At 44.0% G+C, this 18,557-nt stretch overlaps 1 protein-coding gene across 3 annotated transcripts in view; it reads left to right on the top strand.

The window, feature by feature from the left end:
- The window catches only part of GRB10 (growth factor receptor bound protein 10), a 263,650-nt gene that overhangs the window by 62,270 nt on the left and 182,823 nt on the right, over positions 1-18,557 (top strand). For 2 of the 3 annotated variants that reach the window (XM_073332708.1, XM_073332712.1), the window contains exon 1: positions 560-975. The exons of the other annotated variant lie outside the window; for it this stretch is intronic. The gene's annotated coding sequence lies outside the window, so the exon portion shown is untranslated. Of the gene's footprint in view, positions 1-559; positions 976-18,557 lie in introns of those variants that run through there. 3 annotated transcript variants of the gene reach the window in all.

Raw genomic sequence — 18,557 nt, forward strand, 5'->3', positions numbered from 1 at the left:
CAGCAACGCATAGCTGTGGGTCTGCCAGAGCCAAGTGAGAGTGCATGCATGCGCGCTGGGTGGGTGAGTGTGAGCCTGGACCCCGGGTGTGGTGGAATGCAAGCGAGCCTGGGCGGGGTGCGTGTCTGTGTGTGGACGGCGTTGGGGGCGGGGGGGTGCAGGCAGCAGCTCAGCGTGTACGCACACGTGCCTGTTTCGTCCCAGAGCGGCGCGAGTGTGAGCGGGCCCGGGGCGCTGGGAGCAGGGGCGCAAGCGGCGGGGCTCGGGCGCGTTTGTGGCAGCACAGCCGCTCGCCGGGCTCGAGGCGGGTGGGCGCAGGGAGCGGAGAGGCTGGACAGCAAACCCCGCGCCGGGCTGGGGGGGACTCCAGCGGCACCGCGCTCCAGCAGCGCGCTGCCCTTCCCCGGCCCGCGCCCGGCGGGGCGGGGAGGGGAGGGGAGGCGGCTCGGCTGGGGCGCGGAATGGCCCGGGCTGCGGCTGCGTGGAGGCGGCGCCGGGGTGGGAGGTGGGTTTAAAGCCTATTAAAGGGGGAGAGGAGGGGAAGGGGGCGGAGAGATGATGCCTCCTAAGCTGGAGAGTCAGCTGAGTACGAAGCAAGAGCTCGGCGGCAGGGGGACGTAGCCCCGTGTTAACACCGGGAACCTGGAGGAGGGCGCAGGCTCCGCAGCAGCGGTTCAGGCGCCGCGGCGGCGTGGGCAGAAGTTTTCTGGGCAGAGTCCCCCCTGCACCGTATTTTTTTTTTTTTTTTGGCGTGTGCGCTGGGAGTCTAACTTTCCCCCTCTCCCGGTCCACGCTACGAAGCTGCCCCGTCTCCCCATAGCATCCCCCGCTGCCTGCTCTGCTCCCGGCCCCACCGCAGCAAAACTTGATCGGAGCGAGCGAGACAGAAGGAGCCGGACGCGCAGAGGCTCTCACAAGGGGGAGGGGGCAGCGGGAGGGCGGCCACGAGGGCGAAAGAGGAACCGCAGGCAGCAGGTAAGAGAATCGGGGGGAGGTCTGATGCTCACCCCAGCCCCTGCATGCGCCTCTTGCGAGGGGGGAAAGCTGAGGAATCTCGGGGGTCCTGCAGGAACAAACTGTTGAGAGAGGTCCAGGACCCCAAATGTATTGGCTAAGGCGCTCCCACTCCGCTCCGGGGTGAGGGAGGACGCCGGGGGCAATGGGGCTAAATTGCAAGGGGACAGCGCGCGTGTGCGTATATATAGAGAGGGCGGCTAGGGAGCTTGTGTGCTGGGTCCTTAGTAGCCGAGATTTAGAGCTGGGGAGGAGTGCGCTGAATTCTCTTTCTCTGGCTTCGGATTTAGTTGGTCACTTTCAAAACTTCCCAATTAAACTGGGCTGGAAAACTGGAACCACTTTCCTCCCCCCCCACCCCAGAGTGACAAGACTTCAGGCGAGTTTAATGCTGCGAATCAGTTGTTAGTAGTTTGCTGTGTTCTCTTTTCTCTCCTCGTTTGGACCTTTATTAGCCCCTTGGGGGAGTCATTGAGTCTGTGCGCGTATTTGAACCATTTCGTTGTCAGATGTGAGATCCTTTCAAGCCCTAAAGAAAAGTGTGTTTGAGGGGAGGAGGCTGGGACTGCAGCGATCAGAGGGGATCTTGAGCCACAGGCTAAGGTCTGCAAAAAGAGCAGGAGGACTTGTGGCACCTTAGAGACTAACCAATTTATTTAAGCAAAAGTGAGCTGTTGCTCACGAAAGCTTATGCTCAGATAAATTGGTTAGTCTCTAAGGTGCCACAAGTCCTCCTGCTCTTTTTGCGGATACAGACTTACACGGCTGCTACTCTGAGGACTAAGATCCATGCTCTTAATCCATCTGTGAACGTGGTTCTTTTCCCAGCTTGATCTTCCACTTGCACCAGATCTCGGGGGTGCTGTACTTACTGGCTTGTACTTTCTAAGTATTTATCTGGAATTGCAGCTGTTTTACAGGGTCTTAGGAAAGCTAAACTGTTTCTTTTCCTATGCTTTTCCTAGAGGTATTAAAAGTTTAGGTCTGAAATCCTATTCCTTGCATTTTTTCTCTTTTGGCAAGAAGAGTGAGGCAAAGGACAGCTCACAAAAGTGCCACTCCTGGATGCTGCCACCTTCCTTCTTTTCCGTTTTGCAAATCTGTGAAGGTAGCTGACAAAACAAGTATTTGGGAGTAAGGGGAATATTTGAACATTGTTGCGGGACAGCATTTTGTTGGCTTCTGGGTAATATTGGGTAGCTTCTTGTAACCTGTTATTGTAAAATAAGACTTGGGTTGGAGAGAGAGGTTTTTACCTTCTTTCCTCTTGCCCTCCCCCACCTCCGACTCATGATTGGAGGTAGAGCAGCAGAAAGCTGTTCTACATGGACTCCCTTTCTATACGTCGTTTGCGATTTTTCAGACTGGGACCTGAACTGTATCATCTTATAAAAGAAAGTCTGCAGTTAATTGGTTTGGCAGATGCACTGTTGCAAAATCTCTTTTGCTGCGGATTTAAACTGCCAGCCCCCATCCTACTTTTCCCCCCCTTAAAATCCACATAACATTTTATTTTAGAAGTAGTATGGAAAGTGCTGATTCAGCAGTTGGGAGCACCACTCTATCTGCAGTGGTGTTTTGTGTAAAATGTTTTGATTTGTTGAACTGGGAACATATGTTGCTGGTATGTCAAAGGAATACTGATCAAGGTTCACAGAGCAATTCTGTACTTGTTCATGATTTTACTCTTGTAAAGTGAGAAACAACAATTGGCACCATGAAGAGGGTGGGAGTGGAATGTTGGATTTCTAAAATTGAATTTAATAGTCAAGTGAAATTGTATCGCTTCACAGAGGTGCTTGAGTGATCTTTTTGAACAAAGCTTTTGTAGGAGATGGGATCAGTAAGCAGTTATAAGATTTCAGTTTGACTTATTGTTAAATTCATGGGCTAGTTGCACTTACAGCACTCAAAGGTACAGAGAAGGGCAACAAGGGTAATCCCAGGATTAAGACGAGTGAGTTATGAGGACACGTTTTATTTAAAAAAAAAAAAAAAAGTATGGAGATTAGACAACCTGAGTGGAAGAAGAAAGTGTGCCTGCAACATTAAATGGTGTAAATAACAGCCCTGACTGCTGCTTCAGTTCAGTTCATTTAGATAGGGGGAAGAGGAGTGAAGAGATATCCAGAATGCTCAGAACATGCACATAATTTCCTTAGCAAGGTCTGAATGGAAGAGATGTGACTGTTCAAGAAGCATATTCCTCTTTCACTTGCCTTTGGTCTCCAGATGTACAGTTGTAGTCTAATGAATAAACTTTTATATCAAAACTTGCTTGGCTCAATCTAGTTTTTAAATATGCTGCACAACACACACAGCGAACAGACTAAAAAGTAATGTTTGGTAACATCTGTTCTGAATGATAGTGTATGGAAGCAAACCCCTACGCATGCCTGAAGTTTATTGTTTCTTCCCTCCTCCCCACCCGCTAATATTGTACTTCATTTGCACTCTTTGTTCTTAAAGTAGATCTTGTTTGCTTTGGCTGGATGTTCTAGTGAGTTTCCTTGGTTTTTTGTCAGTCAAAATATCCTCTCCCCTACTGTTGTGCATGTTTGCTTCCAACCTCTAACCCAGGCGTGACTTGCTTTCAGTAGTGTTTTTGTATTTATTTTGAAAGCATTACCTAAATGTAAAATGGATATCTGTATTTCAGTTCTGTTCCTAGAACACAGCTGGTATAGTCATATGTAAAGCACATTTGCAACCCTGTGTCACACATACTTAAATGACTTTGAATCTAACAAGAATCTCTGTAGGTCTTCCTGTGAACTGTGGGCCAGATCCTGAATTGCAGTCCACTGGCGAGTAAAGGCTAAAAGTAGCTGAATCTCCCTAGCTGAAGGTTTCTTCCAAGATGGGGAGTCGCCAGCTGGCATAGAGATGGTATAGCTAGGCCATGTGCCATCTCTTCCAGCAGCCTTTGCAACACTGGTTGGGAGGGGGAGGATGTTATTTGACAATCCCCAGCTAGCCGATGTCCAATTGGAGACTGTTAGCAGCTGGTATACTGCAGAGCCTCTCTAGGCTGGGAGCCACAACCAGCTTCACTGAGGTTTTCCCCTTAGACACCACAAATCTAGATATGTATATATTGAGGTGGTTGTGCCTAACTGTGAATGCAAAGCAAAGCTCCCTTGTCAGTCATACAAGGGAATGGAACACCGGAGGGCTTTAAGGGGTTGTACTAACTTGCACTTGCAGGACTCTGGATGTACTCAGTCATTTGACTTGTCTAGGTAAAGCTATCACTGGATATAAGAACTGCTGTAAACTTGATTCCTTTACTTTAAAATGTTTACTTGAAATTAGACTGAGTAAACATTTTTAAAGACCATTTGGTAATGTTGTATAACTTAATGGGGTGTGGTAGTGTTGCTGTATTAACTTCTTGGCATTTCTGTTTTATCCCTCTGTTAATTTATTACAAGGATGCATGAACGGGTTTTCAATGTAAAAAAATAAAGATTTTTCTCCCATAAGAATTTCTTTCCCATCAGCACCCAAGCTAGGAAAAGCAGAGAAACTATTCTTTTGAAATTTGAACTGTCTGACCCTATGAAATTTCTAATGGGGAAATGCAATATGATCCTTCCAGTCATATCTTATTATTGCAGTAGCTTGCTTCAGACTTACTCTTTAGGTATCTTAAAATGCAGGATGAGATGTCCCCTCTTGACTGTTGGGGACAAGTCTGAGCAGATACAGCTCTTCAAAGGACCAGCTGGCACCTCCTTTCTGTTTGAAGAGAACTTTTTTGTGGTGATGTCGGAGGGTCATTTATATTGCTTATGCTTGCCTATCCAGCATGCTAGGGTTAACTGTGGCCCAGGAGACCCAGTTGCTCTACTCAGTTTGCAGCTTTACCTGAGAAACCGAATGTGGTGGTTGTCTTTGCTTTGTGTATCCATTTATGTCTCAGAAGCCTATGGCCCTAACTTTTCAAGCAGGGTACTGATACAATGGCTCTCTCAGTTACAGTAAATTTTAATGTTTCAGCTTTGTTCAGAGACCAGAGTCAGTAAACATGAACTAGTTCCAAAAAGGCAACTCCACACAAGTAGGTCATGATGAACGAGGTAATTGTAAACATATGTTTACTTAAACTACTGGTAAACTGGCATCTGATTCTTCCCAACCTAAATCAATGCCAGTTTCTACTAGTTCTCAGCAGGAAAAAATAGGAAATCAAACTTTTCTGGCAGGCTGTATTGAGCATGCCATGGAGGAAATGCTCAGCCGTCCAGTGAGAGCAAAAGGAGCCTGAGATCCAAAGCTTTGACAGGCTTGGATGAAACTTTCTTACAAAGCAACAGTTGCGGTTGTCATACTTCAGCTGATTTGCTGAATAGACTGACCAAAGTACTCCTGTCCTGTAGGAGTAGGGGACACAGATGCCAAAAGACTAACGTAAAGATGGGTAGTGTTGAGGGCATGTTATGAATATGAGCTTGTGGTTGCTGAGGGCTGTAACTGAGTCAGGAGTGAATGATGCTGCAGTCTTCTGCAATATCACTTTCCATTACATCACCATGATGAGAAAATGCAGTGCTGTTCGGTAATGTAATAGGGTCTCTGTTGCCCATAATCTAGGGACTCTATTTTTTTGCCATCTTAGTTGCAGCCTTAGCAGTTTTAAGAATGGCACTTATAATTTTCTTCGTTGTTTCACAACACACACAAATTAGTGGCGCTTTCAAAAAAAAAAAATCAACCCATTAAATAGCTTCTAGATAATTTTTAAGTGCTGATTGCTATCACTGTACAAAAACCTGAAACTCTTGCCCTGAACCTCGCTGTGTTTGTGAGAGAGAATATCTCCTCTCCTGGAGCAATTAAGATGACATTTTGCCTAACTTCAAAACTTAAATGTGTTTTTCATTGGGAAGTAGCAATTGGACTGAATCACATGGAGTATCCAGAAATCTGTCTTGCAGCTTGCTCGAAATATTTCTTATATGACAACTCTTTGATTGCTGGCAAAGAATTGGGTGCTTCAAAGCCTCGTTATTCCACTCCTCCTCTACCTTTTGTAGTCCCTCTTTTTTCCCCCTTAACCTTACCAGATGGATGACTTAACTCTTTCTTTTATGCTTTACTTAGTGCATATAAAATGCTTAACTTCTAGCTATTCTACTAAAAATGTCAGTGTTACTGGTTTCTGAAACATTCCAGAGGTGAAGGGCAAAAGTCAGAATTCAGGCAACTTATTGACTTCATCTCTAAAATGTTCAGAAACTAATCTCAACCAAGCTATTGAACTTTTAAGATTCACACACCAAAACTACCCTTTACTCCTAACTAAACCTTTGGGAAGGGGAAAAGGGAATGGGGACTGAGGCTAAATACTCTGATGGTCTCGCTTACTAAACTGGTAACATTTTAATTTCTTGAACATTATTCCAGAAGAGGAATCAGTCATTCCTTTATGTCAAAATATATGCATAGATTGTAAACTTGTAAAAAGCTAAAATTTCAGAAGCTTAGTACACTGTGCAAGGGAAACTCCTGTTGTCTTTAGCCTTATGATTACTGCCTTTCAGAAAAGTATCACTGGGTATTTGATCTCTGTTCTAGCTCAACTCTATGTTGCTAATAAAATCCATTTAGGGGGGCCTTGGCGCTAATTGGTTTTTACTATATGTTCTACTCCCATCTCCTAGCAAACTAGAAGTGCCTTGTGCATTGAGTGATTCTTTTGCATTACTGTTAATATTACCAGCATCGCCTGAGAAGTGAAAGGGTTTCTTTGTCATAACTAAGACTTTGCATTTTCTAGACCAATTGTTCTTGTATCAATAAGCAACTTCTCAGTGGGTCAGACTGCTTTTTTCCCCGGCTGTAACTCTATGGCATTTTGTGCTCACTTTGCATATGGCCAATGGAAGTAGCATTTGAACACAGACTTCCCAATGGCAGGATTCAGATGCAGCACATCTGTGAGGAGAGATGATGGTCTGGTGACAAGGGGTGTTGCAATGCTTAACTTCTCGGTGCATGGAAAATTAATGGGATCGGCAAAGCCTCAGTATGTGCCTAGGCTGCCTGTACAAAGCCTGGGGAGAAATAGGCACCTTAGAATGTGATCCTCAAAAGGCCTCATGCTAGGTGAGGCACTGCCAGTAGGCACTGCTGATAAGAAGGGTATGTCCTTACCATACCCTTCTCGTGGAGTTCAGTGCTATCTCTGCTTGCAGCCCACAGCTGGGAACCCCTTTCCTTGAGTCAGGCACCTTAGGTGCCTTACTCTGTACAAAATGGTGATGGAGGAGGAGGATGTCCTTCATAACCTTAGTCCTGTGGTTAGGATACTCACCCAGGATGTAGGAGACCCCAGTTCAGTTTTTTCCTCTGCCTGATGAGAAGGGATTTCAATCTCCCCGGTGAGTGCTCCACCCATTAGACTATAGTGTGATTCTCTCTCTGGTTCAATTTAATTAGTTAATATTCTACTTTTCAACAAGAGCAGTAGAGACAGACCTACATCAGAATATTCTGTAGTTCAGTGGGTAGGGTGCTCATCTCTAAGGTTGGCAGATCCCTGTTCAAATCACTTTTTCTCACTGGGAGGAATTGAACCAGGGTCTCCCACATCCTGGGTGAGCACCCTAACCATTAGGCTAAAGGCTGTGAAGGATCTTTATGCTTCCTCCCCCTGGCTATTTTGTGGAGAGTTAGACAGCTGCTGAGTTTATCTACCAGATTGACACACCCAGATCTTGCCTGCGGGGCCTAAACTACACAAGACCTGCAGTTGCACACTGTTTTGATGGAGGATCTGTCTCAATCTCTTTATGAAGAGTGGCTTTAAAAAACCCTCCCTGCAAGAACTCAGGAACTATCGTGTCCATATACTGGATTTGTCTTGTCTTCTAACAAAGGTACCGAATTTCTTAGCACCAGGAAATCATGAAACAGACAAATAAGTACATTTAAAAAAGTTGAGGCCGATTTGCCCTTAGTTCTGAATTTTACTCTGCTTTCTGGTTGTTCGACTTCTAGTTGTCTGAAAATAGTGACACTACAGCTAGAAGCATGCTTCCCAGAGCAGGTAGACATGTGTTAGCTCTGCTTGAGCTGGCATGCTAAAAATAGCAGTGTATGCTTGTGGTTCCACAGGTGGGGGGGGGGGGGGGGGCGGGAGGAGGGCTCAGGCTAGCTGCCCACATACCAACCCACCCAGATACCCTGGGTATGTACTTGGGAGGCTGTCCCAACCTGTTTGACTAATGTGCTATATTTAGAATACTAGCTCCAAGCAGAGCTAGCGGGTGACTAGCTCTTCTGGGAAGTAAGCTTCTAGCTGTAGTTTAGACCTATCCATAGTCGTGGCCTTTCTAGGGGGCAAACTACCTGGCTTTTAAAACTGATCAGAAACAATAGGACAGTGATGATTGTATTTGACTTTTTTGCGAATCAGAGGCTTTCACTCTTTTTATTTAGCAGGATGTTCTAACAAACTGCTATAGACAACAGCCCTGGACAGTTAAGCAATATCTCACTTGAGCCCCATTTTGTTTGCTTGAAAGCTTTATGAGAGTTGAGAAGGAGGGCTAAAAGCTCAGCTGTAGCAACAGAAGAGATCAAATGTTACTTGCCGCTTACGCCCTCTGTAGTGTGGTATGGGTGGCAGTTTAGACAGGATCGGCCTTAGTGAGAGTTTGTCCAGTCTTCTAAAATGTGTGTAACGGGGTACATATTCTAATTTTTAGCCTCCTTCCTTCCTTCCTGTCTTCCTAACACCCCTTCTCTTGCCTATGTAGAGGGAGTTCAGATCCTGTCAAATGTGCTGCTTCCTTGGGTGACAGAATATCCTAGAAGGCTTCCAGCAAGCAGCAGACTTGAATTTTGTGTGAGGTATAAAGCCTAAATATCAACGCTATTTCACATATTGGGGAAATAGTTCTTCCATCCTCCTTCTGATACCAAAGCATCTCAGATAAATCAAATGGTCACTGTGTGAATATATAGGAAGAACAGTAAGGCAGAAACAGCAAAGTCAAGGCTTCCCTCCAAAAAAGGAGCCTAAAATTAAGCTCCTAAAGCAAAATCCTTATAGCGATACTGAAACTGGGCTGAATATTACAGGAAGAGAACTGCACTTGTTCTGTATTCTGATCAGGAAAAGCTTTGAAATCCTTGCTGTCAAGTTGGATAAAAAACTTGTGAGACCAAAGCTTTAAAGGCAAAGGAGCAATTCCAAAGAATAGTTCAGCTGACACTAGAGGTGTGCAGCCTATATGGTAGGTAGAGATCAAATGTTTAGTATGATGAAACTGCAAAGTACAACAGGGTTGTGGTTCAGGTAACTTTCTCATGGCATTATAAGATAGGGCTGCTTCTGCCAAATGCTGTATCAGCAGGATTGAAGAATGTGGTGCCGTACTAAACTTTTAGTCTTGGCAAAGTTGGACATGCATATAATTGTGGCCTACAATAAAATCGTTCAATTGTTTCTCTTCCTACAAATGGAGGAAAAACTGGTGGTGGTCATTACAAAGCCAGCTGGTCATAAAGAGACTAGGATTTCTCAGGCCTTTCATGTCCAGTCATCTCACCCTCTCTTTTTCAATGTTCAGAGCTAAAACAAAGAGGAAGGAGAGCCCATCGCAAGGGGCCTATTGTTTACAGATGATGCAGCCCTTGTGGATCGTAGCATTGATGCCCTACAACAAGTTTTCTGATTCATGCAAAAATTTTTAGGCTAGCAATAAGCTTGAGGACTTATGTACCAAGGCTCTTCAGAAACAGTTCCAGATATCACCTTAGATGGTATTTTGTCTAGATGTTGATAAATTTTGCTATCTGGGCTCTACTGTTACCAGCAATGTAGATTTTGATGCTGAGCTTATTCATATCAAAGCAGCCAGAAAATTCTGTCTTTTGCAAGACAGCCTGGAACAACAACAAATTGTCAACTCAAGTGAAAATCTGTATTTGAGAGGTTTTATCCACTCTTCTCTATGGCTCAGAAACATGGATGACTTACACCAAACATACTCAAAGACTAAACAGTTTTCATATCAGATGCTTGTGTAAAATTCTTCAAATAAGATGACAGGGTGAGAAATGTTGAAGTGTTAAATCATGCTGGTATTTATGGGAACAATGATTAGTGAGAAAAGACTTGGGTGGCTTGGATTTGTCGAGTGAATGCTGGATTACAGGATCCCGAAGCGTGTGCTGTGCTCTGAAGCTCGTGAAGGGCCTAGGGAAAAAGAGGCAGATTGCTGTGCAAATTTCAGGATGCTCGCAAAGATGATTTAGTAGCCTTTGGAATCTCTGTAGATGACTGGGAAAGGAGTGCAGAATACCGCTCTGGTTGGCAGTCAGCTTTTGTAGATGGAGCGAGGAGTCTTTGCGAGGTAGACTGGATCAGACATTTTGATGACTGGTGTCAGAGGAGGAAAGAATCTGCTGCTCGGATTCAGAGCATTACTAGTGCATGGGTGTGCCCTACCTGTGGATGGCGACTGTCCCTTGCGCTTTAAACTCTGCAGCCATCGAAGAACTCATTGGTGCATATGCCATGCTCTGTAAAGAGCAACGGTATTGCAGAGTGTCTGAGAATTGAAAGGCAGTTACCTATCACATGGTACACTGCATAGCTCCCCTTTCTGTGTGCATGCCTGTATAGACACTTGGACTGGAATGTTTAAGCCCAAATATAACTCTGCAGTGGGCTGGCGAGTCAGTACTACAGCACCTCCTCTGGCCAGGCAGAGCATTGCACTAGAGCTTACTCAGTCTGCTGAGGTAGTTAGTCTGCTCCCCTTGCCTGACTCCCACTGCTATGTGTGGGTTGCCCCCTTATTTCTTGTGGGGTCAGCTGGCCCTGGTGTCCAGGAGGTCTGGAAACCCACTCAGCTGATAAGTTTCTCTGGAGATTGCTAGGGGAACCCAGGCCTGCCAACTCCACCGGGGTCCAGTTCAGGGCCATGAAGCCCGACAAGCAGATTCAGGACTCTATGACACCAGCTGTGCCCTGAGCTACTCCCTATCTTCCCAGATTTCTGTAGGCTTTTCAGCCTGTTGGCCTAGTCATTCCTTCTCAGGGCGCTGTCTCTGAGCTGCTTCCCTTTTCCACCCTGCTTGCTCCTCTGGCAGTGGCCCCACGCCTCTGCTTCCCAGCCCTTTTTGTCTTCCCAGGCGCTTTGAGGCTGCCAGTCAGCATTGGACTGCAGTACCTGCATTAACCCCTTGGTTTCTGGGCCAGCGCGGGGTAAATACAACCCATGACATATGCCCAGTAAAGTAATGCTGAATGGGCCCTCAGAGTAACTGTGTGTTGGAAGCTTGAAGGGAGAAAAATGGGAGTCAAAATTATTTGTCTGAACAGTGTCGTGCCCCCTCCTCCCCCACTGGCTGTTCCCAGAAGGCATTATTGTGAAGTACCAAAACTCTTAATGCAAGCTGTATTACTTAGTACCATAACAATGCATTATTAGACCTCAAGCAAGCCAGGGTGTACCAGTGGTATCTAATGAGAGAACACTTCAAAGATAGTTAACTTGCGTCTAATGTGTTTTACCTTTAAAACCCTGGTTAGTTGAGGGGCATTCAGCTAATTTGGACTTAAAGGAGCTGCTAAACTTCAATGAAAAGTAATATATTCACATTGCAGCAAGAAAGTCTGTTGCATGGAGAATGCATTCTCTCCTCAAGTGAGGCCTCCATTATGGAGGTTGGAAGGTTGCGGTCAACATCTCCCACATTTGACAGAAAGTAAAGCATTCGCTTTCCTGTGGATATTAGTCCATCTGATGATTGATGTAGCTGGCTCTCTCCCTCTTTCTGACTTGCCTGTGATCTTGCCTGATAGTAAAAGTGCTGGAATCAGGTTGCTCTGCAATCTATGAGCAATAGGCCAGCAGAAAGTTATTCTTCTGCTTAGGGTCTGCAGTAATTGTGTTCTCTTAAAGTTCATCCTTTTCACCTCCTCATTTGTGATTTTGGTTATCCAGCCAATTTTTAACATTCTTCTGTAATTCCAAAATTGAATGTTCTGAGGTGTCTGTCTTTTTTTGAATCCTACTCTCACATCCAATCGGGAAGGTTGACTGTCTATAGCACTTCAGCGGACATGCAGTTTCAACTTATCGCAACACGGAAGTCATTGGAAGTTCTTGAATATATTCTTCAAGCTGTATCCTTCTGTTGATTCCTTTATCATCTCTGTAGAAGATGCTGATGTTTGAAATACAGACTAGGTCACAGGAGTACCTTCTCAATACAGTCTCTTCAGTTTGTGTTTAGAATTTTTTTTTTTTAATTGTTTTCAGGTAATAAAGAGACCTTGATTGCATCAGCTGATACATAGCAGTCTTGAGGCTCTACTTCAGGAACTGACCCCAGCTATAGATTTGTGTCCTACTATAATAAACTGAAAATGAAGTTCTAATAAGTGCTGATGGATGGTTATGGTCAACGTGCCCTTCTCTGATTTAATGTTTCTTATATCATAAGTAAAGATGGCCATCTTCAAATTCCAGAACTGCTAAGTCTCCCCAAGTTTTCTCCTTGCCATACTTCCAGTAGAAAATATGCTGTAGGCCAGATCACTGCTTTACTGTTAGCTCAGGGTTGTAGCATGGGTACACTGAAGATATGAAACTTAATTTGACCCTGGAGTTGTAATTTAAATGAGCACTGATTTAAAATCACACTTCTGTTTGATTTTTATTTTGCCTGTTATAACATCTAAGGTGACTAGATAGACTAGAGACTTTCCCTTACAATCAGTTTTGTGCAATTTGACAGCTTTGTGCAACTAGCTTCGCTGTCTCCCCTGGTCATGTGATCTCTTGCAGCAGCAGGAAAGAAACTGGAAGAGGGTTGGGGGAGAGTAAGAGAAGGGTAACACTTAAATTTATGTTATGGAATGGACTTTGTTCTTCTCCCAGTGATGGAAGATAATTTAACTTGACTACAAGTGTGACTCTACAGTGTGAAATAGGGCTAAGAAGTAATAAAAGCTTATTGTTTGGGGGTGTGGTGGGGGGATATTAAGAGGATAAGTAGACCTTGACTCAGAGCAGGTTGCTTCCGAAAAATAAGGTGCCAAATACTGTCATCTTGTTTTTGTCTGAGTAGTGTCTCCATTTGACTTCTGGAGCCTCTTTTTGTCTCCTGAACTGCTTGAAAACTTCCACAGATTGGAACAGGATAACTTCTTTGAGGTGACTGTTGCCTCATTTCCTCTTAAATGTTTAGGAAACATTAGAAATGTACAAGTATCAAGTTAAAAACAAGTATTCAGACCGCACGTATGGTAAACATCCTACTTGTGAGGCAGGTAACTAACATCTAAGACTTCAGTCACTCCTAAACCAAAGATGTCACTTTGGAATAAATGTTTGTTTGTCATGTCCTGCGTTACGGTGGCATTTTGACCAGCAGGGAATTCCAGGGTTGCCACACAGTGTGGTGGATAAACAAAAATGTCTAGCATGCACAAAAAAGTGGAAAAATTTAAACTCAGTGAAATTTTAAAACCTGTTATAATGTGACGGATTCAACACATTTTCAAATAGATTGACACCACTGGAAATAATAGTTACTTGCATCCTTAGGTTTTCAAGTTACTTCACCAAGGATCATCCCTCAGATGCCGTTGTCCATGGTCATATGTGAATGACAGAGCAGAGAACAGTGCCTAAGTGCTAGTCTACACTGGCAATGCTAAAGCTCTGCCGCAGCAGCTCTTTAATGTGGCTTGTGTAGTTGCGGTGATGGGAGAGAGCTCTCCCAGCACTCTAAAAAACCCACCTCCACAAGGGGCGTAGCTGGTGCACTGTCTACTCTGGCAATTTACAGGGCTGCAACTTGCTGCACTCGGGGGTGTTTTTTCACACCCCATGAGCCAGAAAGTTGCAGCCCTGTAAATTGCCCGTGTAGTCCATCCTTTAGTCTTGCTTAATTGAAAATCTTATTTGATAGTGAAAGGCAGTAGGGCTTTCTTCTAGGCTTCAGTGTTACTGTATGGAGTCTGCCTCTAGCCTCAGTCTTGTGTATGCTAGCTCAGTACATCATTGGACTCTTGATCCGAGAGCATTCTACGTTCTGTGCTGTTGAGGATCTAATGGTTATAGTGGTATCTAGATCTTAGAGCAATGAAAGCAATTTAGTTCTTGGAGGAAAAACTGCATTAAGTATTGTTGGAAACAAATTTGGTGGATTTTTTGTTATTTGTATTTCCCCCTGTCCCCCAATGGCATTTTTCACTGGTCCTCATTTGCTCTGCGCCTTGGCATTTTTATGAGAAGGGATACAAAGGACCGTGACTCTGGGAAATGTGTGAGAAATAGCAGACGGCTTTGTAGAAATGGGTTTCCCTAGCTGTGGAGCGGCGATAGATGGTGCACACATTCCAATATTTTGAAATGCTCGTAGTTATCCTGGGAGACCTGGCATACCTCTTACAACTCATGAAACCTTCCATGGGAAATCTGGACAGCAGTAAGGAGTGGTTCAACAACAGGCTGAGTAGGTGCTGGATGACAGTGGAACGTGCCTTTGGCAGATTCAGGGTGCACTGGCGATACATTTATGGCAGGTTAGACCTCAGTGAGGACAATATTCCCATGGTCATAGCCATGTGGTGTACGTTGCATAATCTTTGTGAAGCTAAGGGTGAAAGGTTTGCTCAGGGGTGGAGTGTTGGATTTTGAGCAGCCAGAGACTAGAGCTATCAGAGGGGCCCAGAGGGGGGAAATTCAGATCAGGGAGGCTTGGAGGCAACACTTTGAAAAGGAGAACCAGTAATGTGTATCTCCGTGATTGGTGCGCCAATGTTACATTACGTGTAGTTTTCCTAGGAAGCAATGGTGACATTTGATGCCTTACATTCCAGTAAGCAAATGATTAAACTGCCTGTATATGTATTTGTAGGAAACAAATAAAGATGAGTTACCGTTCAAAAACTTTGCTTTTATGGCACAAGAAACACACTCATGCTTCCGCTTGGTGAGAAAGGAGGTAGCAGGGAAGGGCAGACTTTCAGAACTGTATAGGTCCAGCTATCATTTTGAAAATTGTTCAAGGGGGTGGAGTGAAGGGGAAACGGAGAAGTCCTGGAAAGTGGAAAGGTCTATGCAGACAGAGAGGTTTTTTGGAGGAGGGGTACAGAAAAGAGTTCTGAATGTGCTGCAGGGGAGGGCAGGCACGCATTTGCTCAGTCTGTAGCCTTATTAAGGACTTCGGATGTCATGGAGGAGCAAATGCAGATGCTGCTCAGTAGTGTCCTTAACAGACTCCTGATTTTTCTCTTCTGTCCAGCCTTTCAGCTTCCTTCCACTCCTTGTGTTCTTTTTTCTCTGCATTGGAGAAGTGCAGTATCTCCTGGAACACGTTGTCTTTGCTCCATCTTGGGCGCTTTCTTATCTGGCGGAGACACTTGGCCGGTGTGTGTGCGGTGTCCTTCAAGGCCATATCTGCTGAAATAGAAGAAACGATGCACAGGAGGACAGTGTGGATTTGATTTAAATCAAATTGATTTAAATTACTAGTCAGGAAGATTTCAGAGTAACAGCCGTGTTAGTCTGTATTTGCAAAAAGAAAAGGAGTACTTGTGGCACCTTTGAGACTAACCAATTTATTTGAGCATGAGCTTTCGTGAGGTACAGCTCAGCTCACAAAAGCTCATGCTCAAATAAATTGGTTAGTCTCTAAGGTGCCACAAGTACTCCTTTTCTTTTAGTCAGGAAGACTCTATTTATTTAATCCTGGATTTCTACGTAAACGTGCATTCTTGTTGGTTGGTATAACCTTAATACATATTCTTCACAACTCAGATAGATGTAGGTTTCATATTTAGAAGCGCTTACATTTTTGAAGTGCTTTATTTTAAAAACTTTTCACATTAGATTTACAGCTATATCAGAAAATGAATGATTGTTTGGTTTTCATTTACCAAAGGTAATTGACGCAGATAGTTCACTTCCCAATGTTTTCATAAATATCTCCAAAATCAACAGGTTAATCATTAATATTTGGAGGATTTTCTTGCCATGCTGTATTAAGAGGACATCACCAGACAGAAATTTAAATTGTTTTATTTAACTAAACAACTGGATTATTTTTCTTCAACAGCAGACCTATAATATTTTAACAAAACAAGCATATGAATTTTTGAATTTAGTTAAACATTCAAGTTTTTTAAAATCAGGTTTGTTTTTGTTAAAGTTGTTTTTTAACTAAAATAGTTAAATGAAATATTTAAAACAAACAAATTAAATTGACTGTGTCAACCAGGTCAACATGAGAAACTTAAAATATTGGCGTCTGCAGCTAACTGTTGTCTTCACCTTCATTTTCCTGTTTGTTCATAATCTGGAAAAGAAAAACAAGCTTTCTTGCTTTTTCAAGTCCCAAACGATTTCTTAATTTATTGGGATTGATTTAATGAATTAGTTCAAAAGAACAAAGTATTCTTTCTACATGGGCAGAGGAAGCTACTGCTGTTAAAAGGTGAGATTATCACGTCAACAGTCTCTGAATCCAAGTGCTTAAGTGACTTCCACCAGTTCACTGGTGTGACTTTCTTTAAAACATCATCAGCAAACATGTATTTCTTGAATGGTTCTTATTCCCAAACTGGGTCTCTTTTACAGCCTGCTGCCATTATAGTTTTCCCTTCTAGTGATAGAATAGTATGGTAGATCTCAAACCAATGAAGACTACACTCAGAAAGACCTCAAGACTTCTGGAATATGCTGCTCAGTTTCACTTTTGTTTCTACTGCCTGTCCCTCCCTTCTCACATTTATCTCCAGGCTTCTTCTTGTCCAGATCTATTCCACCCCCAGCAATCTTCTATTCATTGAACTTTGCACTTCTAGAGAAAGATAAGGGATTGACTCTGTGTACAAAATTTGCAGAGAAACAATAGAGTTGAAGTCTGTTATTTCTCACCTCTATATATTTATGTATTTTAAAACATTTTTGCTGTTAACAAGCATGTTACCTCTGGAGACACAAATCCACCGTTTGACAACTGCAAAACTAAGCATCTCTGATAGTATCTTCTAGACTGAGCACTGAGTCCCATTGGGTAGATAGAAAGATTAACCTAAATAATCTATACAGAAACCTGTGGAATCCCATAAGATTGGGTTCCTAATCCATGAACAATTGGAACTCCTTTACAAAACTTTTCTTAAACATTACATGAATATATTGTCTCATACTATAGAATTTGAATTTATAATCCTTATTCCATGATGAGACATCTTTGAACTAGAATAGTTTTAATTAAGATTGCTTTTTTCCTCAAAAAAATCAGATTTTTTTTTATTTACATCGTTGATTTTTATCCACCCCGCAGAAGAATGATTAAGTTCACACAGAGCATTGAAACATTTCGGTAAAATACACCTTTTGTAACATAACAATCACTTTCTCACTGACTCTTGGCAAGGACACATCTCCGCAAACACCCAAAGCATGGTGAGTGTTGAGGGGGAGGGGGGAAGTGGGGCTCCGCATGGGGAGAAAAGCACTCTGCAAAGGTTGCAGTGCAGCTGACTAGGGAAAAAAAGTTTCCACAGGCAGGGGGTCACTCTAGCCGATGTCTCACTGCTGAGGGTAAGCATGGAAGTGAGGGTACATCTACTACATGCTTGTGGCTTCCGCCCTGGTCCCTATGCTGCTCACCTGTGTGCTGCTTTGGTCCATGCACAAGTGATTGCTGAATGGTGCGGTAAAGTTTACTACAATGGGGGAAGGAACAAAGGAGCTCTGCCAAGGAACCTTAGGCAGAGGATTGCTGAGAACCTCCAGGAAACTTTCCTGGAGATCTCTCTCTGGAGGATTCTTGAGATCTCGGTGTGCATCAACACCATATTCCGTCGTACTAATTAGCTACACAGGGAAACGTCCAGCTCAGAGAAACACAGCCATTTCTGTACATTTCTATACCCTGTCCCCACCTCCGCACTACACAAACCACAGCCACTTACCAGGCGTCTCCTCTCCTGCTTCTTGCTCGCTGGAGTGCAACTGCTGAGACTGGCTAGACATCTCCAGAGTGGTGAACAGTGCTTGCCCCACCAGGCGAGTCTGCCAGGAGCTCCACATCGTTGTTGAACTCCACCTCCTCATCAATGAGTTCATCCTCCAGGTTAGGTCCTCTTTCTGACACCTCCAGGCCCGCCAAAGTAACCACGGGACTTGTGGAGGTGGGGTTGCCACCGAAGATAGCTTCCAGCTTCTTATAGAACTGGCAGGTCTTAGGTGTAGCACCTGAGCGGCAATTTGCCTCCCTTGCCTTATGGTACGCCTACCTCAGCTCCTTTCTGTTCAATCTGCGCTGCAGTGTGTTCCAATCATACCCTTGTCACACAAGCCTCGAGAAATCTGCCCATAGGTATCAAAATTCCTATGGCTCAAGCAAACCTGGGACTGCACAGCCTCCTCTCCCCATATACTGATCAGATCCAGCAGCTCCGCAGTGGTCCAAGACGGAGAGCATTTGCTGTGATAAGCCACCATAGCCACCAGGGAAGATGCAATGAGACCCCTCCACACTGAGCCAACAGGAAA

This window comes from Lepidochelys kempii, chromosome 2 (assembly GCF_965140265.1).
Source record: "Lepidochelys kempii isolate rLepKem1 chromosome 2, rLepKem1.hap2, whole genome shotgun sequence".
NCBI classification, from domain to species: domain Eukaryota; kingdom Metazoa; phylum Chordata; order Testudines; family Cheloniidae; genus Lepidochelys; species Lepidochelys kempii.